The sequence below is a fragment of the Ammospiza nelsoni genome, chromosome 5, assembly GCF_027579445.1.
Source record: "Ammospiza nelsoni isolate bAmmNel1 chromosome 5, bAmmNel1.pri, whole genome shotgun sequence".
Classification (NCBI taxonomy): Eukaryota; Metazoa; Chordata; class Aves; order Passeriformes; family Passerellidae; genus Ammospiza; species Ammospiza nelsoni.
In genome coordinates, this window is record NC_080637.1 from 40,487,814 (window position 1) to 40,512,819 (window position 25,006).

Genomic DNA, 25,006 nt, shown 5'->3' on the forward strand with positions numbered 1-25,006 from the left:
CCCGGTTCATCATGCTGACTGCTATGAATCTTTTTCTTGAAGGGATAATTTCCTCTAGGCATAGCATTGAAAGTTTAGTTGGAGATTTGAGCTCCACTCTGGTGGCAGTATGCCAAAATCCCTTTAAGGGACTAGGTCTTAATGTATCTCTCCATTTCTAAACGGCCAACACAATATTTCCCCACTTCAGAGAGGGTAAATGTGTTTGCACGGTTGTGGAGATCAAGTAACCCAATTGATAAAAGTTCTCTTGCATAACACATGAAAATGGGAATATATTACTCTTGTGGAAGAGATCTTGGTCACAGTATTTTAGTCATGTAGGGACTAGTTAGTCCATTTCAATCAAGTGTTTTCTAGTTAAACCACTGTAAATCTCTGTTACTATTTGGAAATTATTTGCCTACCAATGTTGCCTACTGATGTATGACAAGTGTGTTCACAAAAATGCTTTATTTAGCTTTCCTTCATTGGTTAAATGGTGCAGGATAATTAAATCTCTGCCATATTTGTGCACAGCTGAGGTATACTTTGGGAGTGTGTACACAGGACGTTTTGTAAAATGTCCATGCTGACGTTTGTACCAGGCATACAGGACTCCACCTCTCACCATTTACCTATGTAAAATTGAGGTCATAAGGTGAAGAAGGGAAGACTGAACAGGCAAAAGTGAAAGCATCTTTTAGCTTCCAGATGGTAAGAAGGATATTTCCAGGTATCCACAGGCTAGTGATTTGGACTGGCAATCAGAAAACGTCTCTTGTAAACTAAACTCATTAAAAGCTTCAATCAGTGTAAGTTTATAAAGATAGAACTCCTCAGTTTACCATTTTGATCCGTAAAGTAGAGTCACATTTAAAATATTTGACCAACCCACTGTGATATGATATTTTGATAAACATTCATGTTAAATATTTCCTCTGGGAATGTTTTACAGAAAAACTGTGTGAATCTATGCAGAGTTTTCATGAAAGTTGTTAATATGTAATTGAAAATAGCATTTCTAAATATAACTAACATCCTAAATGGAGACCTCTCGTTCAGTGCACAGCTGGTGTTCCTTCTGCAAACTTTAAGAAATATTTTTTTTCATTATGTTTATATATAATACAGGTGTGGGGTTTTTGTTTTTGTTTTCCCCTGAAGATAATAACCCAGATCCTGAAAATACCTGGTAAAAATAAAATCTATTTCAGGAAATGGAAAAATGGAAGAGACATGGGGATTTGCAAAGATCCATTTATATCCTTTGATATGTTGTTAATGCTACTGCCAATGGCACAAAGGCATGATTCCAGAATTTAAACACCAGGCCATAAATCTGATTGTCCAGGTACAGATCTATGATTAGATTCAAGAAGAGATGGTAAAACAGCTATTAAACTACCCATCATCTAAAGTTTCCTCAAAGCAAACAAAATAATCTCAGTTGCTTCTTTGTGATTCTCTTGGTTTTTTTACAGGAATGAGGTTCTCTGAGTGATGTAAATACATTCAATTTCCATTAGCACTAATAAGAAATCATTGAGCACATCAACATGTAGTTGCAATATGTACTCTTGGACAGATACTTAACCCAAAATATATCTGAAAATAATGTGAGAGATAAACATGTGGAACGAAGTGGAAAACCTGGAGGTAAAGTGCTAATTCTTTCACGACATCAGCTCAGTTGGGGTCATGAAGGAATATTGAAGATGATTACGACATGTTAGATTTGGGAAATATACAAGTATTTAACATTCTCAGCTACATATTCTAGGATTTAACAGAGCATGTATTACCAATTAAATGTTTTGTTTTTTTTTCTGCAACTTGCCTGTCTTCAATATAAATTTATTGGAAAGCAGAAAAAAAAATCACAGCTCTTTTTGATGCTTAATCCTATTACCACTAGTGTTTAAAAGATCATCATGGACATTATACTCAAAAATTGTGAAGTGTATGGACAGAATTCATGGAAGACAAGGTCAAGAAGCTGAAGACACACTGCATTATAAGTCCATATATAAAAATAATTTTGTAAAGAAGTAATAACAGTGTCTGTATTATCACTGGTTTTAAGCAACACATTAAAATCAATGTTCTTATTTGAAGTCTTTATGTGACCAGTAAAGGACTGAAATCCTGCTCTTCTGCATATTTTGTAAATATTTTAGTCTATCTACTTCTAAGGCCTGCAATTTGATGCTTCATGTGGCATGAGACACTAGCTCTTCTTCTGAAATAAGGTTGTTTGGGACTTGGTAGGAGTAGAACCACAGAAAGAGTTCTACTGAAGGTCCTCATCTGCAGTCATAGACTCATGAAGTGAATGCTTCTAACATGGATAATGCAGACATCTTCAGTAATGGTGTAAAAATTATCACAGCGACAGAATCCAGGGAAATACAGGCCAGACAATCTCACCCCAGAAGTGAGTCTCTACCACTAAACTTTGAGTTCCCTTTGAGTGGACTCCTCAAAGTGTCATTCAAAGAGTCGCCAAGATAATCAGGCAGATGGAGAATTGTGTGGGGAGACACACATCTTTTCTCTGTGATGGAAGTAAAGAACTGCAGCAGACTGCAAGAGAGGACGTGAAGACACCCAAAGCATGCTGGGATTTGTCCCTGAATAGCTGAATATTACTGGAACTCTTTAAAGTATGTTGCACTAGTTGCCCATGGAAATCACTTCCAATGAGGATGATTCCATGATTCAAAGTGTAGCTCACAATGGGCAATGGAAAATAAAAGATGGAATTTCTGAACCCAGTATGCAGAAAAAGAAATGTAAGCATCTTCAATCTGCTACTTAACCTCCCACAGTCTTCCATGTTCTTATCAGGGTTTGCAAACAGTCAGGATTTACTCCTGAAGGGTCTGATATTGCAATGATTGAAAAAGGCCAATCCAATTTCAGATGCAGATCATAAATAAAAAAAGGTTCCTACATAGACAATAAATAACACAATTCATAGCATCAACAGCTCATCAGAAAAGTGAAAACTGTTGCAATAATTTACTTAGATTGAACATAACTTCAAAATGAAGATAACTTCAGAGGAAGAAAAAGAAGTTTATTAAAAATAAAAAAGAACAGAAAGAAACAACATGCAGATCCTGCCTTTTCTAGTCTATGAGAAGATTTTCATGAGTCATTTAATGTCTTTTTGAAAGACCATGACATAGTCCCATAGTCCATCTTTTTAATTTTTTGCCACTTCCTCAATGTACAGGAAAGCAAATTTCACAGAATCACAGAATCACAGAAGTTCAAGACTGGAAGAGACCTATAAGATCATCAAGTCCAGTCGATGTTCTAACTGTTCACTAGATCATGGCAGCAAGTGCCACATCCAGTCTTTTTTTAAATTCTTCAAGGGATGATGCCTCTACCACCTCACTGGGTAAATGATTCCAGTTTCTGACCACTCTTACTGTGAAATATTTGCTTCTTAATTCTAACTTACATCTCGCTTGACGCAGCTTGAGACTGTGTCCTCTTGTTCTGTCTGTTATCGCCCGGAGAAAGAGGCCGACCCCCAGCTCACTACAGCCACCCTTCAGGAAGTTGTAGAGAGCGATGAGGTCACCCCTGAGTCTCCTTTTCTCCAGGCTGAACAACCCCAGCTCCCTCAGTCGCTCTTCATATGGCTTGTGTTCCAAGCCCCTTATTAGTCTCGTAGCCCTCCTCTGGACACGCTCAAGTAACTCGATGTCCCTCCTAAAGTGAGGGGCCCAGAACTGGATACAGTACTCCAAGTGAGGCCTCACCAGTGCCGAGTACAGGGGAAGAATGACCTCCCTGCTCCTGCTGGCCACTCCATTTCTGATACTGGCCAGGATGGCATTGGCCCTCTTGGCTACCTGGGCACACTGCTGGCTCATATTCAATCGACTGTCAACCAGCACCCCCAGGTCCCTTTCCACCTGGGCACTATCCAGCCATTCCGTCCCCAGCTTATATCGGTGCAGGGGGTTATTGTGGCCGAAGTGCAGGACTCGGCACTTGGACTTATTGAAGTTCATCCCGTTTGATTCTGCCCATGCATCTAACCTTTCCAAATCTCTCTGGAGAGCCCTACACCCCTCTAGCAGATCTACACTCTTTCCCAATTTAGTGTCATCAGCAAATTTACTAATAAAAGACTCTAAGCCCTCATCCATATCATCAATAAAAATGTTGAACAAAACTGGCCCCAACACAGACCCCTGAGGGCCACCACTGGTGACTGGTCGCCAGCTGGATGTGACACCATTCACCACCACTCTCTGGGCCCGGCCATCCAGCCAGTTCTGAACCCAGCAAAGGGTATTCCTGTCCAGACCACGGCCAGTGAGTTTGTCCAGGAGTATGCTATGGGAAAAAGTGTCGAAGGCCTTGCTGAAATCCAGAAAAACAACATCTACAGCCTTCCCTGCATCCAATAGCCGGGTTACCTGATCATAAAAGGTGATCAGGTTAGTCAGACATGATCTACCCCTCCTAAATCCATGCTGGCTGGGTCTGATACCCTGGCCGTCCTGCAAGTTTTGCATGATGGCACGTAATATAAACTGTTCCATTATTTTGCCAGGTATAGAGGTCAGGCTGACTGGTCTATAATTGCCAGGATCTTCCTTTGCACCCTTTTTGTGAATGGGTATCACATTGGCCAGCTTCCAGTCATCCGGAACCTCACCAGTGATCCATGACTGTTGGTAAATGATGGAGAGTGGCTTTGCAATCTCATTTGCCAGCTCTCTCATTACCCTAGGGTGGATCCCATCTGGTCCCATAGATTTATGAATATCCAAGGATTTCAATAGTTCTATAACAGCCTCCTCTTGGATAATGTGGGGGCCATTCTGTTCCCTAAAACCAACGACCAGCCTAGACGGACGGGAGCCTTGAGGGCAAGTCATCTTCCCATTAAAAACCGAGGCAAAATAGGCATTGAACACTTCTGCCTTCTCCTCGTCTGCAAATACTAACTTCCCACCTTTGTCCAGTAAAGAACAAAGGCTGGTCCTACCTTTCTTCCTACTATTAATATATTTATAAAAACATTTATTTTTATTTTAATTTCCTGCTGAGTCTCTTACTATCACAAGAAACCCAAGCAAGCTGCAGGTTCTGCTTAGTTGAATTACTGTTATCCCTACCTTATGGGGAAATTGAAGCAGAGCAAGCATGCATACCTTGTTAGCTGCAAGTTCTTTTTCTGTTTTGGAGAAACCACATGAAATGGTGCAGCAGCTGGGCTATTGCCACCTAAATTCAAAATGGCATTCAGTGTTCAGAATGACAGCACACAATTTGAAACCACCACATGTGGAGACTCTTGTTGCCACCTTCCTTCTTGAAAACGTACCTGAAAGCTCTGGTATAGATGTGACTTACATTTGAAAGAGAGCCCATTTGTAATACTGCAGATTTGTGAGTGATGTCTAAATAATGTTTATAAACCCAGGAAATATTTTTTTAAGATTTTTTCCTAAACTTCCTAATGTGAATTCATGCTTTTAGTTGTTTACATAAATAACGCTGTGTGATAAGTTATCCACTGTATCTTTCACAGCTCCTTTGCAAACCCAGTTTGGATGCTGGCCAGCTGCTGGTAATTGGATCTTGCATGTTATTACACCTGCATCTTTGGTATCACTCAGCCTTTTTGCATTCCTTTGCCGAATTTTCTTCCTCTGTGCTGTGGCTTTTTCGCTGCATATTATTTGTGATTTTAAAGTGAACCATGCAAAGGAATATTTCCATAACCATGGTGACACTGTAGAACACTTACAAAGTACAAAGATAATAAAGTAATTCTACCAGACTGTATTTTCTGTGACCTGTTGCTGGAAATTTAGTACTTTTCTTTTCTTTTCTTTTTTTTTTTTTTTGAATAACAGAGAGAATGGAATGTGCTGAGTATTTCCAGATCTTCTTAGGCTAGAATACTACTATAAAATAGTACAATATTTTTTCAACAGAAATGCGTGCTGCTGTGCCTGTTTTGCCTACTAGTTTTGCATGAATCCTAGGATGTGTAGATTTTTGGGAATTTTTTTCTTCTTTTTTTTTTTTTGTGTGTGTGTGGAGATTTTTTTTGGTTTTGTTTTGAAGATCCATGCCTCTGAATCAATGTGAATACATAATTTTTTTTTCAATAACTAATTTTTATCACCCATAATTCTGTTATCTTAGGAATATTTATATCTTTTTTCTGATAGTATATGAAGGTTTAACAATTTTTTTTTCTGATAATGTTTGAAAATCTGAATTTTCACCTGGGAAGCCAGGGTACATATAATGCAGGCCTAAATACAAAAAGCTATTTACATAGCTTATGTATTGTCATTAACAGCGTTTAATTGCTTGCATTTCTGATCAAATTGAGTCTATAAGACCTAAGGTTAAAAAAGAAACTTTTCATAGAGAAAAGATCTTTACATTTTCTTTTCTGATCCTACTTCAGAAAAATAAAATAAACTTTTCCTAAAGACTGCCAGAATGGAAACCAAAAGAAATACGAAATGTACATATTATTGGAAAAAAAAATTAAAGTCTGGTTTGTTATTTTGAGAGTCTGGCTGATTTTAAATTATGAAAAGGACAGTAGCTGTGGACAAGTATTTTGGCATTGGGGTTTTTTTTGCTACTTGTAGGTCCAGATGTATAAAGGTAGAAGGTTACAGGCTGCAAGCCTACAGCAGTTCCCAGTTGTGTGTTTGCTAAAAAGCCTTGTCTGTTCCCCCTAATCTTTTCTTCTCTGCATGACTCCAGAGAAATCTGCAAACTGTTGAAAGGTGGTCTTATAAGCAGCATCCTTACCTGCAATAGGTGCAGCATATTAGTTACCCCAGTAAAACAGATGTGATAAAAAATTCAACGGTTCAAATGTTGTTTTAAAACCTCTTTAACATGCCTGCTGCTATGTGATTGCCAAGAATTTACTGCTAAGATACCATTCTAGATACTTATTGAAAGTCTTTTAGGTTTCTTTCTTCTCTATGTCAACTAAACTGAACTTAGAATTAGACCACTGGAGCACAGGGCTCCTATTCTATCTCTGAAGTTCACCAGAAACACTCTAAACAGCAGATATTTTAGTGTTTCAGCACGCAACTTATTGCCATTAAATCTCAATAATTTCCTGTTGTCTCGCTGTTAAACAAAATGCTGTACTCATGTTTTACCCACAGCTTCAAGGAACACAACACATAATTTTTAAAGATCCTTGAAGAATTTTTGGTATACCATTTCACAGCTGGCTTGTGATACAGACTTTTGTAACAGAAGAACCGTGGACCATAATGATCTGCACAACAGAACAGCTGAGGCATAGTTTTGAATAGCACAGCTTTATCAGGTCATGCAACTCTGCTGGAGTAGAAACCACAGCACTAGTGGTTCTAGACAATTGTGAATGAAGTTGGTTTCAGAGCAGAAAAGAAATTCTGTGTTATGAAAGGGATAATGATGATTCTCTGTCTACCCTCACTACCACACCCACCTTAAAAAGAAAGCTTAACAACAATACATCTCTGGGAAAAGATTTATGAATTTCAATAAACTGCTAGTCAGTAACCCTGCTGTATAATCAAGAGAACAATACAGTTTTCAGGAAATGGATAATAATAAGAGAAGTTAGCAGCTGGGCTTGTGTTTCATCCAAATCAAAGTGGACAATCACTGATTTAGTGTCACATAAAGATACATGCATTTTTTCTCTCGGAGCATTTGACTGTTTTCTTAATCAAAAGATTATTATGCAAATTAAATGCCAACAGAAGGGAGGTGTCTCTGAAATCAGCTTTACTAATATGTTGCATTCTTTAAGTGATTTGATCAACATCAGGCTCTTTGTTACACAAAACCAGAAGCAATTTTCCTAAGAGAAGCGTTGCGCTGTGGCTGATATAGAAAATACTCAGTGACTTCCTCATAAAAAAATTGTTTCAAAATGTTTTGGTTTACTATTCTCTTAAAACTTTCTTATTACATGACAATATTGATGAGAACTACACAATAAAGTAATGATGACCTCCAGTCAAAATCATACCTGCTTGAACATGTTTTCTTACTAGAAATATTTATTCATCTCTGTATACAAACATTTTCCATAAGGTAAGTTTTGAAAACTACAAATTTTACCACTTTTAGATTATTTTATCTCTGCAAACTCTGTTTTTAAAAAGTATTTCCTTTTCTCTTACCCACAATATATATAACCTCATTATGCTCTGGTGCTTAGTCATGTTAGATGTTGAATCAAATCTATACAAGGGTAAGTGAGGCCTGGAATGTGCTAATTTCAAATAAGGTGTGTTCAGACTTACAGTTCTAGAAGCTATTTAACTGATGCTCTTGCTAGTAACTGAAATCTCATTCATAAAATGTCTAGTGTTTAAGTCTGTTAACTATTTTCCAAGACACCTGAATTAGTATTATCCCTGATTTATATCAGGGAAAACTGATATAAACATTTACATTATATGGTAAACATTATGGCCTGACCATGACAGGTATATATCCAGATTTCTTTGACCCTCGGCTATCAGAGGTTTTATTCAGATGAAGTAGAACATATCCAAAGGAATCCATGTTCATGGATGCAATAGTTTTTTGTCTGCCTCTTAGACAGAATGACTGACACCAGTCATGCACTGAACCACAGTTTTATTTTTCTCCATCCTTGATTTCTGTCTTTGAGATGCCATGCTCCACATCCTTTGTCATATAATGTTCCATAATCATCAGCATACTGAAATGCATACTAAAATAAGAATGTTTTGAAGGCTATTTTTTGCTTTTTTGCCTCAGACACCTACTGCCCATGAGTGTAAAGAACATATAGGTGTCTCAGATCCCCTGTTACTCCAACTTACACCTAACTATTAATTCATCTCCATTTCACAGCTTTTCAGACATTGCTGCCACCTGGTCAGTATCTTTAAAGCTTCCACTTCAAAATGTAAAATGCTAGCAGATGCTCAAAGGAAGTGTATGAAAGTCTACATTAAGGATATAGAATAGCTTTCACACCCCCTAGAATCATGTCTCCTGCTCATGTGGTGAACATATGTAGTTTGTTGTCTCAGGATTTAAACTTAGGCATGCCTTGTTTTTTTATTCTCAGAAGGTTCTGAATTTGCCCTTCATTTTCACTCCACAGTTTTCTTTCCATGCTGTTTAGGTAGGTAACATTCTGGAAAGAAATAAAAAAGAAGTAAAACCCCATATATTAGCCACTTCTTAACTGTGGTAAATATATTGAAAAATGTAGCAGAGGAGAGTCACCATCTGTTTAAACCTCAATATGTTCACAGATTGGGTGGCTTAAAAACTTTTGACATTATTTACTAAGTAGTTCATAATTTGATACAGTTTCTTTAATTAATTAATTAATTTCTCACCCTAGAAAAAAAAAAGATACAGCAACAAAAAGTCTACTAAATAAAAAAATTAACTTCCCCAAAAAGAAGAACATCAAAAGACTGAGGTTTTGCACTCTGAATGCTCTTTTGGATTTATGGCTTCAGTAACTCCCCCAGCTCTAAGCTTAACAATGCCATTTAACCAAAATAGATAGCTTTCAATGTATATTTAAAGGAGGGTGATTAACAATAAAATGGTGAGCAGATTCAGCTAATTAGGTCTCACATTTAACACTCCATGGAGATGAATGGAACCATTTCACAGTAATCTTTAAGCTAGTGTTTGTCTATACTTGTCATAAATGTGCATCATTCTGCATCATCAGGGTTATTTAACTACACAGAAAAATGCTGTTTCAGGAGGAAGACTTTATGGTGGAGTTCTCTTTAGAAATACACACAGGAAGAAACTAATTCCTTGGAATTAATGTTTTTTTTACACAAATAAGTTTCTTTTTTTCTTGCCCATGGGTATTCAATTTTTTGCCTGTGTCTAATTAGCAGCTCTTGAGAGTTTCTTTCTTATTTTTCTTCCTATTATAGGAAAGAGATTATTTTAAATTTCTTTTCTTTTATATTAATAGTTGTCAGTGTCTTGACAGGCCCCATAGAATTTATACAACCGTTAAAATCTGATGTATTTACTGTATTTGGTGGTTCGTTAATATGTGACTATTTGTGAATGACAAATAATTTAAAATGTTATTTATAGGACACATATCCAAGGAAATACTTCAGTGAGAGACAGCTGAATAACTGATTATGAAATCATTAAATTACAACTTAAAATAATGAATTCTTATGTAGGTATATATGGCCTGATTCTTTTAAGATAGTATAGTTCTTGCATGTAGTTAACTCTTTCCTAGTTTTAGTATAGTGGGCTGAATATGTGACTGAGCATCATGGGAAAACTGCAGCTTGCTTTGCTGAACTGTCTAAAGTCTAAGCAGCTACATTTAAGAGAGTCATGTTTATGCTTTTCAGGGCTGATTCATCTCATCCATCTGCCCAGACATAGATCAGATGCATCAAACTATACAGAAATTTTCTCTCTTTTTTACCAAATTAGTGGGCCAGATTCAGAAAACTACTGCATGAGAATTATAATGCACTATCAGTAATGTAAATGAGAAAGTCCAGGTTCAGATTGAAACAAAAGAAAATCACCTGTATTTAATTAAACTCGGATTAATAACATGGCACATATTATATGCCATGACACTGTTAAAAGATCTGAATAACAAGAACCTTAAAACACAAATATTTTTTTCTGAAATAAATACATTTTGTAGCAAATAGATGCACATACTTGCTAAACTTGTTCAAAAAGGTGAACTGGAACTCCGTGTAAAAAGGGAAATCCTTTTCAGTGGGCTGCATAGGGAGATCAAAGCAGATTCTTTTCTAGGAGAACAAAACTAAATGAGGCTCCTATTGCATGCATTGCAGGGACACAAGGCAAATAAACACTTTTCTTAAATGAAATATCTAAGACTAAAATTTCACAAGATTAAAATTGAGGAATCAATTCCCTTCAACTTTATTTTCAAAGCATAAATGGAAATTATGTGAAGTTATTGCCTCCAATGAAGATTGTATCAGCAGTTTATTCTTAGATTAGTGCAAACTGACAGTATCCCATTTTCCAAAGGTCTAAGGAAAAATCAAACTTTTATTACGTGTAAGATCAATACAATTACTTTTCTTTTTCTAGGCAGACTGGATTATTTGGCTAATCTCTGGCATACCTTTCTACTCATTCATCTTCTGGACACTGAACCTGTAAAGCCATATGCAATGCTCAACTTGATATATTGAGCACTTTCCTGTGTCTATTTTTTTAAATTTTGTTTGGTTTTTTTCCTTTTTGTTTTCAGAAAGTACTTAAGTTCTCTTCTTACTGTGCAGACACAGTCTCTAGGTATTTTTTCAACAAAATGTAGTTTTCACCTGTCCTTAAAATTTCAGGATATTCTTCAGGGGGTTTACAATACTCTTATTTGCCATTGGCTCTCAATCCCAATAGATAATGAGACTGATGACACCAAAGTGTTGTTAATCAATCTGTTCCTAGAAAACAGTTTCTAAGGTGTGCCAGTGAGACAAATAGTCAGGCAGCCAACAGAAGAATGTTGGAGTTACTCCGCTTTTCTGAGCAAATGTCTTTCCTGGAGATGTGTGCATTTTACTGTGAAAGTCAGCAAGTTCCATTTGTGACTTATTAAGATAATACACACAAAAAGGAACACACAAAAATCCTCTTTGATTATATAGATTAAAATTAATTTGGCCAAAATTAAGTAATAATTATAATTGACTAGGTTCAATCTTCTGTGACACTTATGCCAGTTGGTGAGAATCCCTTCTTAATAAATACAATAATCCATCATAAAAATTCTTTCCATTCTACTTTCTTATGTCATTTCCTAAAGGCATAATTATTCTGATTTAATATAACATTACCATGTCACAAATCATTGATCACAGACATTTGACTGAAATAACAATGAACCTTAGGTACCTGGAAGCACTGAATGATGGTGCAAAGATTATTGTCATTAACTCTTGTGTCTGTAGCTAGGAATGCTAGATACAAGTTCAGGTTTTTGGTTCTCATTAAATAGTGTGCTCAGTTTGATGTAAGCTTCTTCTTTCTCCTAGAAAGCAGGGAAAGAGGAATGAGGACTGTTTTATGAACTTAGACGTGGTTGTACCTGATCGTGCTTGGCATATGTGCCTCTCCACTTGGTTAGCATTGTGAAAGAAGCTGAATTTTGATCCATTCATAGGTTAACAAATAATTATAAAACACAATTAACTGGATGGATTAGCCAAACTCTTTTGGTAATGTAAAACTTTATCAAATTGAATTTGGTTAGAAAGGTATTGTTAATGCCTTAGATAATTATATTTCAATACTGCATATGTGTACATGCAGGTAATAAAGGAGCATGTTGGGACTGGAACACAGGGTCCATAATTTTAACAGCAGAGCTGTCCTGGGACAGTCCTGCTAACTTCAGTGGAATTTCACAGAGAAGAAAACACCCTTATGTTCATGAACTGATGTCTTAGATTTCCCCTTAAAGGCAACATATGGTGAGTATCAAAAAGCTATTTCCTCCTAATTTTCAGCCTGAACACGGGAGATGTTAAATGATATAATACAGAAATGTGCAATACAAATGTATTGGCTTGCGTTGCTGTGCAGACATCAGGTCAATGAATGCTGAAATGCATCTCCAGAAAATAATTTCATTTCTTCTAAAATTATTTTCTGAGATAAGCAATAATAAATAATATCAGTAAACTTTTTAAGAAACTAAAAATAATTGCTAAAAATGGTTCATGGATATACAGTAGATATGAAATTTTCTGGAATTGCAGATTATTTGTCTTGGATTTTGTCTGCAGAGATCACATTTCAAAAAGAAAATTCATTTTCAGTCCTAGAGTAAAAAGATAATTTTCTTTACGTTACTGATGCTATTATTCTAGCCAAAAATTACTCAGGTAATATACTGCTAGACCAAAGTCTTTGCAGGGGCTGTGGATAACAGATAAGCTGTGACTTTGTAGAAATACTTTGTCAATGGCACATAGAAAGAGCAAAGAGCAGATGATTTTTTTGCAGTGCCCCAGATGCAGATTGTACCTCAGCCACAATCCTCCCTCTGCCATCACCTCTGGGTAGAACAGACTAGCACAACAGCTCTATACTTCATGCAATTATATGGCCAGGTGCCACTGTGTTAGTGCAGTTACATTCTTGGGGAAAGAAATAATATCAAGGCTCAGCCTACTCTCTTCACACCATTATGGAAAGGGGAAGTAATGGCTCTGCAGAGGTTGCTTTCCCACCTCATAAATGAGGATGGTTTCCCACTGGTAATGTAGACAAACCTGTCTAACAGGCAAAAGGAAGGTTACTGAGGTAACATTAAGTGGAGCTGAGCAAAAATTGAAATTACTGTTCCTTGGGGAAATTCAGCTATTTCAACACTTGATTTTTGTACCTAATTGAGCTGAAAAATTGGACCTTGTCAAAGACCAGTATATTGTAAAGGCTTCTTTGGTTCTGAGGTGGTGACATTTTATTTTGAGTTCACACAGCATTAAAATGCAGTTCTCTAATGCTCTATATTACTGTATACATATTACAATATATGTGAATGTGTATGCTAATGACAGTGCACCCCCTGCTTCCATCCAGTACAAGCATCCACTGGATTATAGTTTTCAGAGGGTGCTTGATCAATATACAAGCAGTCAAATTTTGATGATAATAGTTATCTGCAGTATCAGCATTCTATTAAGTAATAAATAAAATGCATACAAACTGTTTGCAAAAAGTTATTATTAATGTGCATTTGAACAAAACCTGATTAAAACTGTAGGGTAGTAGGTCTTCATATAAGAATTCTAAAATGACTCAATGCATGATCCAATGAAAATCCTTAACTACTTCTGAAAATTCCTTTCTCTACTTAGACTTAATAATTGCTATTAAATATTTAATAAAAATGTCTGGATTGTGCTTGAAGGCCTTGTTTCTTTGCAATGAGGTGGAAAGAAACTACAATCTCATCCTAACAGACAGTGGTAAAATGAGTAATGGTGCTATTGAAATCTGCCACCATTTTAATTGTCACTGGAGCTGTAGCGTAAAGAACTCTGAAGAGATCTGCAGTAATAGCATATCTTAGCTATCTGTGAGTAAGGTAGCCAGTCAATTTTTTTGCCTGCTAAAATTATTCCTAGAAAAAAAACATCTGGTGCAGCAAAACCACAAGGGAAATAATATTTTTTTATAAGTTATTCCCTGTAGAAAAATAGCAAGGCCTTCTGTTTATCATTATACTTATGAGGTAACTGCAATAAAATCATAAAATATTATCTTATGAACTGAAGAAGATTTAATTTATTTTTTCAAATCACAAAACAGCCCACTCTTTCAGGTGTATTGCAAAAAAGGAATCAATTTCCTTCAATGAATTTGGGTTAAAAGGAATGAAATGTTTGGGTGACACAGGCCTGCCTTTGTAGTGGGGAAAAAAAATTGTGTAGGGACATGTCATTAATTTAATGAGCTAAATTCAAATTTCCCTTGTTATATGGTACATAATGATGAAGTATATGCAGAAATTTTAGATTTATTTTAATGTCCCTATGTATGTGAAAGTACACATAGAGACATTGCAGACAACATAATCCATAGAAATATCAGTAGAAATTTTGCTGCCTTTTTTTCCTGTCTCTTTCTTCTGCCAAAACAAGCACCTAATTTCAGAATGCCTTCCTGAGAATTATTTTTTTACTTTAAGTGAAGGGAAAAAAATAAGGTGATATCTACAAATCAGTATACACTTTTTGAAAGTTAAATGAAAACTTTAGGGTGCCATTTTCAAATCACGTCAATAATTTAAGAATGCAAAACACAGACTTAATATTTATATTTGCTCCTCAACTTTATTTAAAGTAGTAGATGAGTTATTGCATTTAAGTGGCCGTGTTTTTCAGATGAGAGGGTCCTGCTCTGAAGATTGTCAGTGAGAATTCGAGATGAATTAGCTTTTTGCTGCTAAAATGTAATCCTAGTGAAGATTACTTTCCCACAGAAGTAGTCAGTCTTTTAAACATGCTCACTAAAGAGAGCTAAAGACTTAGGATATAATATCTGACAGCTGACAAAGGAAAGTGACTTATTTACTTTCAAGACAAATGACTTTTCCCTAAAATGGTTTTGCAAAATGTTTTTTGCACTTACCATTGAAAGAGTTATAAAAAATATGGGTTCTGTGAGTTAACTGCAGATCAAGTTTTGTGCCATTATGCCATTTGCAGAGGTTGAAGAATATAGATGGGGCAATAAATGTAGAATTGAAATTGGAATAATATGTATATATATATATATATATATATATATATTTTTTTTTTTTAGCAGATATTCAAAAAGCTGTGAAATATAACTAGGTGTACTCACTATAAGAGACCACAAAAATATGGAGTGCATGCAAAAAAATCCTGAAAAAGGGTTTACATTAATTATTGACTTGTGTCTATAATAAGATTGCTTCTTGTTTAATTGCTGCTTCATGGATATTTCTTTTGGTTTTTCCATTTATTTGTCTGACAGAATTTATTTGTTAAACCATATCTGGAATGGTTAAGTCCTCTTCTAAGACAAAATCCTTGGTAGTATTACTCATTAGAGAAACTTCAAAGGGATCTCTCTCTATATGCAAATCCAGAGTAAATAATAAAGTTTTTTTTTTTTAAGACTTAAGGATCTTATGATTTTCTTTCACCTTCTAAGAATCAGGAAAATTCTGATTGCAAATATGTATGATGTTCCATTGTTATGGAGGCAATAGTAGCAAAACCAATACGAAAATTATAGCAGCAATAACACTTTAATATTTTCTTGCAGTCAGAATCCAATGTCCAAGTAGTGGATGGTTTTTCCATCATAAAGATGGAAAATAAAATATCTATTTAGTGCCTCAAAATGTTTTCTAAATAAATATCAAATTAAATGAATAATTAACAATAAAAAATAAGACAGCTTTTTTCTTCCCCCCCAATATTGTAAGAATAAAATAGCTTTGGGAGACAGGTTTCAGGATTAAGTGTAAATGAATGGAGCCAGATGTAACAAAAGAGAGCTGTTTTATAGTTACTGCTGCATTTTGTAATACAAACATGGAAATAATCCCCATAGCTATAGAATTCTGGACAAAAGTCAAGAATATTCAAGTGATTTGAAAAGAGAAAATAAAAGTTACAGTCAGACAGAGTATATTTAGAAGCTTTGCTGCAAGAGAGAACTGCCAAAGAACATCTCATCTGTCCTGCGATGCAATATATAATTGCAATAATCAGTAATATTTGTGAGGTAAATTGCTTTGTTACAAGAGTGAAATACCAGTGTCTCCCTGCTAAGTCTGTCTGTAAGGCCAGGTTAGTGTGTGCATAAAAATGACTTACAGATGATCACACAGAAAGCCCTGAGCAGCAGTTTAGGCGCCATCCAAAAGCATAACATTATTTGAAGTACTTGGGGTTCACAAATGCACTCTCCTCTCAATTCCCTCATCTGTTGCCTCCAAATAGGTAGTCATTTATTGCTTTATTATACAGTGAATAAATGAGCATCACTCCATCTCCTTCCTGCTGAGTATAATTCCATCTCCTTCCCATTGGCTCTGCAACTATGAGCTGAGTCCAAGATTCATATTATCCGTTCTTTCATGTCCAATTGCTTCTGAGGATAAGTGAATGGGTTATTTCTTTCATTCCAGGGTGTGTGGACCTAAAGTCTGCTTAGAAGAAATGTAAGAAGAATATTCTTTTTGTCTGGTATACTAGTATGGGTAAGAAGCCCTAATTTATATTCAGGCAGGTTCCTGAATATATTAAATCAGTATACTTATTTAAAACATCAGTTTTACTGTCCTGCTATTGCTCAGACATTGTAGAGCAATGGGTTTTGGGTTTTCAAACTTAGGGATAATATAGAGGTGGTTTTCCTTATTTCATATTTCTGTGGCAAAACTCAATGGGTCCTGTAGAGCTAGTATCACTTAATAATCGTTAATTACTGCTATGAAATATTGGCAATAGTGCTCATATTGCCAATATTATACATTGGTTGATAATGTGCATGTTGTGAAACTATTTTTTCCATTGTAATTCAAATCTGTATATCAAATACCACAGCAAAAGTCTGTAAATAGATTTGAGTAAATTTCCAGTGGAAACTGATATCAGTTGGTATTAGTGATGTGGGGTACACCACTGATAAAAATAAATTTTATTAGTGATAAAGCTTTTAAATATTAGAAAACCACCTTAATTTAAAATTATGAATTATTTCAATTATTCTTGGCTCAACATTCTTATTGTTGAGTGTTTCAGGGAAATTGCTATAGAATCATTCGTACTGACAATTTTAAAAGGATAGAAATCAAAACACAAGTCAAATTCACTGAGAAGTTGAAGTATCCAAATAAATTTAAAACACCATTAAATACAAAGGTCAGTTTTGTGTTGGATGTAATGCTTCTCTGCAGTGAGAAAAAAAAAAAGATTAATTCTTTTGTGTATACACCACTGCTGAAAATACAGGGTTACTGAGCTGAAATGATGGAAGCCAAAAAGAGTCCAGCATGTGTTAATCTCTGTCTTTGGCACCCACTACATTTGTATACTGTGTTGATAAAAATGTATGCACATAAAACTTCATTTTCCATTAAGTGTCATCATGCTATCTATAATAAAGAAAAATGAGGCAGATGTACCATAAGTAGACAAAAATAAAGCTTCCTTTTAAAGATTAAAAGAAAAAGCTGATTTCAGTGGGTGTTAAATCATGGTTGTTTTTAAAGTCACGAAATAACATTAAATGGGGAAATAAAATGGCTTTTTGTGACAGAGAAGGATATTTTCCAATACAAGGAAAGAGCACATTTTATCTTTCTACACTCTTTGGTTTTGAGGAATTCACTACAGATTTTTCCCTCTTCTCCTTCATGCCTTTTTTGTAGTAAATAGATGCAATCTTTTTGTTTGCATAAGAATCAGTTTTCAAATTTGTATGTCTTTTTCTCTTCCACCTCTTCTTTAGACATTTCTGGTTTTGCCTTCTGAAGAGTCTGAATGTTTCTGTTTTCCTTGCTGGCTCTGTTTGAAAACAGAAATGCCCACTCCAACACTCCTATTACAGCTCATATATTTTTGTTTTGTTTTGTTTTATTTTCCTCATCTTTGTTTTGGGGTGGTGTCTTGGGTTTTGTTTTGTTTAGGGTCACACTGATAATGAATTGCACTAGACATGACTCCAGATTTCTTAACCAGCATATCCATAACCCTGTCTGTCCAAAGATGAGTATCAAATAAGTTTAAAACCTCACTTGTTAAACATAGCGTTTTACTACTATTTGCTAATTTTTCAAATTTTCATCAACCACCACCTTTGGAGGGATCTTGATGTATAGACCCTTGCCTTGCTTTCCTTTTCCTTCTGTTTTCTTTCCCTGAAGTGAAGCAGTATGCTGGAAAATCCCAATGTATGTGGTAATTACTGTGGAATTACGTGTTTTTTTGCATTCTCACTAAAGCCAAAGGAGTTCACCATGATTCCTATAGGTATACTGATTTATAATTTATAAAATCTGTATCTACAGGCAAAACTTTTTAAAGTAGTAAACAATAATTACTTCCCTTATTATTCACTGTGAAGAATCATGCTGAATGGAAGTTATAAGGGACATATGTAGAAAGCAATTCCATGTTAAGGTATTTGTAAAGTTGTTAGAATTATGTTACGATTCATGCCAACTTCCTTTTCCTTTCTTTCGATTGAAATAAATTGAGCTGGTGGTAAGTCTGGAGAAACCAGACGGTGTGGTGCTATGTTTGGGTGTGAGAATGTGAAAAAAAATTGGAAAATAAATGTGTTCAGCATGGAGTTTGCTCATGCTTGTATATGCCTGTATGTGTGGTCTGGAGAAAGTGAGGGTACATGAGGATGTGGATAAAGGAAGAGAATAAAGCATAGATATGTGCAGGAGGTAAAAAAAAAAAAAGAAATATGGGGTTAAAAATTAAGGGTTACAGAACTGATTATGAAGGAGCTGATGCATTCTTCTTAAATGTCAATAGCAAGATGATCAGAAGGCAATGATGCATGTTACTTTTCATTTATGTCTTTGGTATTACTTTTATGAAATGGGTATTTGCTTTAATAAACCTACAAGAAAGTACTGGAGGCAAACTTTGGTCCTAAAATTTGGAAGATATAACTTTTTTAGCCTCAGAAATTTATATCTTGCTTGAAAAATTAAAATATTATTTTAGTAGAAAAAATATACTAAAAAATGTTCTGAAAATTTTATTATTTACATGCGTAATAGTAAACATAAAAAGAATAATGGCTTTAAGATTATAGTCACTCTTTTAAAAGTTACATACATCATTGCTTTTTATTTCACCTACATGTTAAATGTCTTTTTTTTTTCTCAGTTGAAAGAGTTTACATACCCGGTCACTGGTTTCTTTGAAGGACAGGTGAATTTAAATTCAAGCAGCATAACAGGATTCAAATATAAGTGAGGAAGGGTCTTCAATTAGTTTTAGAATAAAAAGCAATCCTGTTTAAAGTTCAAAAATTTATTTTTTTTTACCATTTCACTTTTTTGTGACTGTCTCTACAGAGGTCATTGACATAGTATTTGTGAGTCACCAAAGCATAATATTATACTTTCAGACATTCTTGTTGGAGAAAATATGAGGATTAATTGGACAACTCTTGTGACCTATGACATACACTTTTTGAAAACTGAAAACAGGTTCATGAATATTAGAAAGGAAAAGAAGTATTGATGTCGGAAGTCTTGATTGATGCACATGGAGAGGGCATTACAGAGAATCTTGGGCTGCTGATGTCTTTGCTACTTGTATTCTATATTTACTGAAAAAGATTGCTTAAGAAACAAAAATCTAAAATAAGGGTTGCTACTTAATATTTCAGTTGTTATTTTCTTTTAAATTTATCTCTCTTTTCTTCCCTTTGTTGTTAATAACAGGCTGTGATTTACCAAGGTGTTTTCTATTTATAAGTTACACTGGCACCTGGTTTGCTGAATAGAATACTGAAAAGCATTTCTGGCACCTATTTGACATTTTCAGTGTGAAACAAACATTGTGCTAAAGGCCATTTTAAAATCACTTCACCTTCAGAAATCGTTGAATTTTGAAAGATTCTCAATCAAAAGCGAAAATTTTTTATCCTTAGTAAAATTTGAAGATTTTTGGTGTCATAATAAATGTGTTTTTCTATTTCCCTTGCAACTGTGCAGCATGGCATTGTTCTGCCTAAAGTGCATGCCCCTCTGAAATCACTGAAATGAGGTACGTCACAGGATTAGAGAACAGCTTAGGGTGGAAGAAATATCTGGAGATCATCTAGTCCACTGCCCCTACACAGAACAGATGCATTGAGAGACAGCTCTCAGGGCTGTGTCTAGCATGTTTTTAAATATGTCCAATATGGAGACTTCGCAATTTCTCTGGTCAATCTACTGGAGCTGCTATTGGCATTCAAGTAAGAGGATAGTTTTTACCACATGTCAATAACTCTTAAAACTGGTGAATCTGTAATGTCAGTTTGCTCCTCCATGTTCTCCCTGTTTGTGTTTCCATGTAAAGGAACTGCGGCTAGGTAAAGATTAAAGTTAAGTAAAATTGGTTTTAAAGTTGTTGACAGGGAGTTTTGCCTTGACTTCATACTGGCAGGATCTGCTCCACCTCCACCTAGAGCTTGCTACCCACTCAGTCTGCAGCATCAAGGGAAAAAAAGTTCTTCAGTAGAGGAAGAAACAGTAACTTTTGATCTGTTCATCCCCCAGCCTGGATTAATATTGGAAGTGGCTCCAACACAGGTGCTGCACCTTGCACTTGGCCTTGTTAAACCTCATGGGATTCCCATAGGTTCCCTTCTCAGCTTGGGCACGTCCCACTGGATGGCATTCCAAACTTCAGGTGTGCCAATCACACCACTCAGCTTGGTGTCATCTACAAATTTTCTGAGGGTGCACTCAATCCCTCTATGTCATTAATGAAGATATTGAATGACACTGGTCCCAGTATGGACCCCTGAGGGACACCACTTGTCTCTGGTGTCCATTGGGACTCTGAGTGATTGACCATTACCTTCTGTATGTGACTGCCCCACCAATTCCTCATCCACTGAACAATTCACCCACTGAATCCATCTCCAATTTGGGGAGAAGAGCGTTCTGGGTGACCATGGCAAAGGCCTATAATTTCCAATAATAGTACTCCGGTCCCAGAACTCTTCCCATCTGGCTTCACTTATGCCAATGATGCCACAACCAAAGCTTTTACTTCCTGTATTTATTCCTCTTATTTTGTGAATTATGGTACAAATATATCTAATGCAGTCCAGTGTACTCAGCATACTGTGGGCCACAGTACAAAACTTCAAACACTATCATACTGTCCCAATACTTATCACTAGTATGCCTATTTTATGCCTTCCTTCCTATGAACTTATTTTAAAGCTCTTGAACTCTAGTTTTACATTATCTCTCCTGATGTTTGTTGATGGGAACAAAATGCAAAATATTAGTCACTGTTATTTAATTTTTTTCCTGGTCTCTGAGGTCTTGAAAGGATTCAGAAGAATCATTCCCTTTTAACAGCATGTATTAAAAACATATAATATCATATTGATAAATATCAACTCTAAATATAAACCATTAATATTTATAGACTTTTCTAAACAAAGAAAGAAACTTATTAAGAGCTAAAACTGAAGAGAATTACTTTGTTTACAATCTGAAAGTTGAAATGCTCTCTTTCCTACCGTCAAAAATCTAACTCTTTTGATATTGACAAGGTTTTATATACACTGCAAATTTCTCTTTTACCTTCATATGTTAACATGTAGTCAAGAAACTAATTTGCTATTGTTGGAAAAGAACCAATTAGAATGTTTACAGGGCTAGAAGGTGAATGGTCTCTGTGTAAAAGGAAGGGATGGCATTTCTGTCTCATGAATACAATGATTTAGTTCTTTGACCTACTGTTGGCAAGAGCTGCTTATATGGTGAACACTTCCAGGTCTGACACATTCATTAAAATAAAACAACCTCCAGACCCCTCTCTTGGCAATAGACAAAGTTGAATGTTTAACTTGTGTGAGATTCCCCTCCCCTCAGATGATCTATAATGTGACTTTGAAGGTTGACTTAACAAAATAAAAAGGTGGGAGGAGGAGAATGTCTTTGCTTACCTGCCCTGACTCAGAGGCCATGAAAAAAAAAAAAAAAAGATAAGGAAAATATTTTGAAAGGTTTGTAATGTAAACACAAGCAGCTGGTTTAGACAGTGCCTCATGTGCACAAGGACATGTCCGAAAATCCATGCCGAAATTCATTTTGTGGCCTGGTAAGAAAGGTCAGAAGGTTTAGATGTTAAAAGTACATTAACTCTTTGCTTATTTGACCATTAAACTGTCAGCATGAAACTACGTTTTAAACTTATGATGGTCTGAAATCTTAGTGCTAAATGAAGTCTGAAGACCTCTTAACCTGCCCAAGATGTGAACCAGAGGCTGGTTCAGCCTCACGGCTATCCGCACTAGGGCAGAGGAACGCATGGTAAGAGGTGGAAAAAACATCTGACTCTTATCTTTGCTGGGCAAAGTTAGGCAGCTTAAATAATTGCCAGTGCCAAACTTGGATTAATAATATATCTTTATGTGTCTTTGTATTAATGTGAGACTAAGTTGATTTCACACTTTTATCCATAAAAGGCTTGCAATTTTCTTTCTATGCATTCCTATTCAATGTGTGCTATGAAAGGACATTTGAGTAGCTCAGTACAACTTATTTGCTTTTGAAAATTATTTAGAAATTTGAATGTCAGTTCAGATAATGATAAATTTAATTGTATCTATTAATTGATAAAATTAAAAGTCTATTAATTAAAACCATTGCTGAAGTCTTTGGGTTTGCTTTCTTCCCCTCCAAATATTCATCTAACATACTGTTTAGGTATAATGAAGGATACAAAGAAATAAATAAAATAGCTATTCAATATAGTGTTGTATATGATTTTTTCTGTGGTATGTTTTAAGTTCCAGAATATTCTTTGTTTGGTTTGCTATTTAAAAAGTGAGATAAAAAAATCTATTAAAAATTATGCACAAGTGCATGTTTTTTCTTATGATTACGTACTTTATTAATCAGAAAGCCTAAGCAAAATATAAAGATACATATAAATAAACATACAAATAAAATACAACAAACATCAAAACACAGTCAAATAAAAGGCAAGTACAATGATCTATAATAATTCTCTGTAAAATTGATGGGAACAGATTATTTATGGTTTTAATACATAAGATACAATTATAATAAAGAAACAAAACTCATAATTAGAAAATCTGCAACACCTCTTTTGCCTACTGAAGCTTATAGAATTCCCTTTAAGAAACATAATTGCTATATATAGTTCCTTTTGTCATTTTCCTAGGTCCTTTTGGTCAAGCTGGCAGCTTGCCCTGAGGCATGGCCTTTACTGTGTGTTAAATCTTTAGTCTCATGGACAGGACAAAGACTCAAGTGTCCCATCTTGGGTCTTGTAACATGTGCACACATTGGACTGCCAGCCACTTGAACTCCCGGTTTGAACTGTAACATTTCAAATGGCTTCATTGTCTTCAGGAAGTCAGTATGGATGTGTTTCAGGATGACAGTGAAAGGAATTTTATTCTCATTAATTGTCCTAATCCTACTTTAATCTATCACCGTCTAATAATTTCTGGGTTTGGGTTACTTCTTTGTATTCTTTCCTAAATACTCTAAAGGGCTCTAAACTGATCTAAACCAACAGAAGTCACTAATTGCCACAAAGAAAAACAAATTCTTTTGTTTAGAAAATACCAGGAATGAAAGAAATGAGAGGCTCTATAAACAATGTAACTTACTTTTTAGTTAACCATTCAATCTCCTGGCCTGACAAACCCCAAGGGGCTTATCAGGGCTGTGGGATGTGCATGCAAATCCCATTCATTGCAGCTACAGTGATCAAGGACATTTTCATGTGACATGCACCACTTCCCAATACTGAATGAAATTAACCCTGGATTGAAGAGAAACAAAAACTTTCATCTGTCTCAGAATAGCTCTTTTTTTTTTTTTTTTTAAATACTGCTGATTTCCTGATAAAAGGTTCTTTAGCAGGTCTTTCAAAGTCACAAGCAAAACTGTGCTACAAAGCAATTATACAAATTTCATCACCCTCAGAAACTTCCCAAGCAGAGGGACAAGTTTAGCTGTGTTTTAATTAGCAAATTACATGTGTCAGAGACTCTAAAGTGGCACTGATGTCAGTCATCACTGACAGGCAAACCTCCATGTCATAAAGGTCTTTTCCCTGTAACACATGAAACTGCTTGCTGGCAGTAGCTAGTTCATGACCCATACTCACCCTTGAGCTGTGCCTGAGAACTGTTTCTGTCAAAACCTGATACAGGCTGAAACTGTTTTAGGAGCTGTTTTAGCAATTTAATAGTGATGACAATCAAGTTTCAGACGTTGGAACATTCTCTTACACTGCTTAACTTGTTAATATTAACATTATCTTCATGACTGCTGCCCATACCATTTTGTTTAGCTGTAGGCATTGGCTCTATGTATGCAAATTATTATTATTATTATTATTATTACTACTACTACTACTACTACTACAGAGGTTGTTGAACCTGCCTCTCTGAGAAGTTAAGTACAAATAAAACATCCAAATTCCTAAGCCCAAGTGACTGTAACCAAGACAACCTTTGAGGTCCATCACTCCCACATACTGTCCTGACCCAGATGTGGACAGACAAAATTTTTCGTCATAGCAAGAAATATTTTTCTTCTTTTCAAGGTAGATCTGGTTTTCAGCTCCCAGAGAGTTCAGTATTTCTTGAAATTCATTGCCTCATTCAGGTCAAAATCTTTAGAAATTTTTAAAACTTAAGCTCATCTAAGATTTCAGTTCAGAGGAAGGCAAAATACCATCACATATGA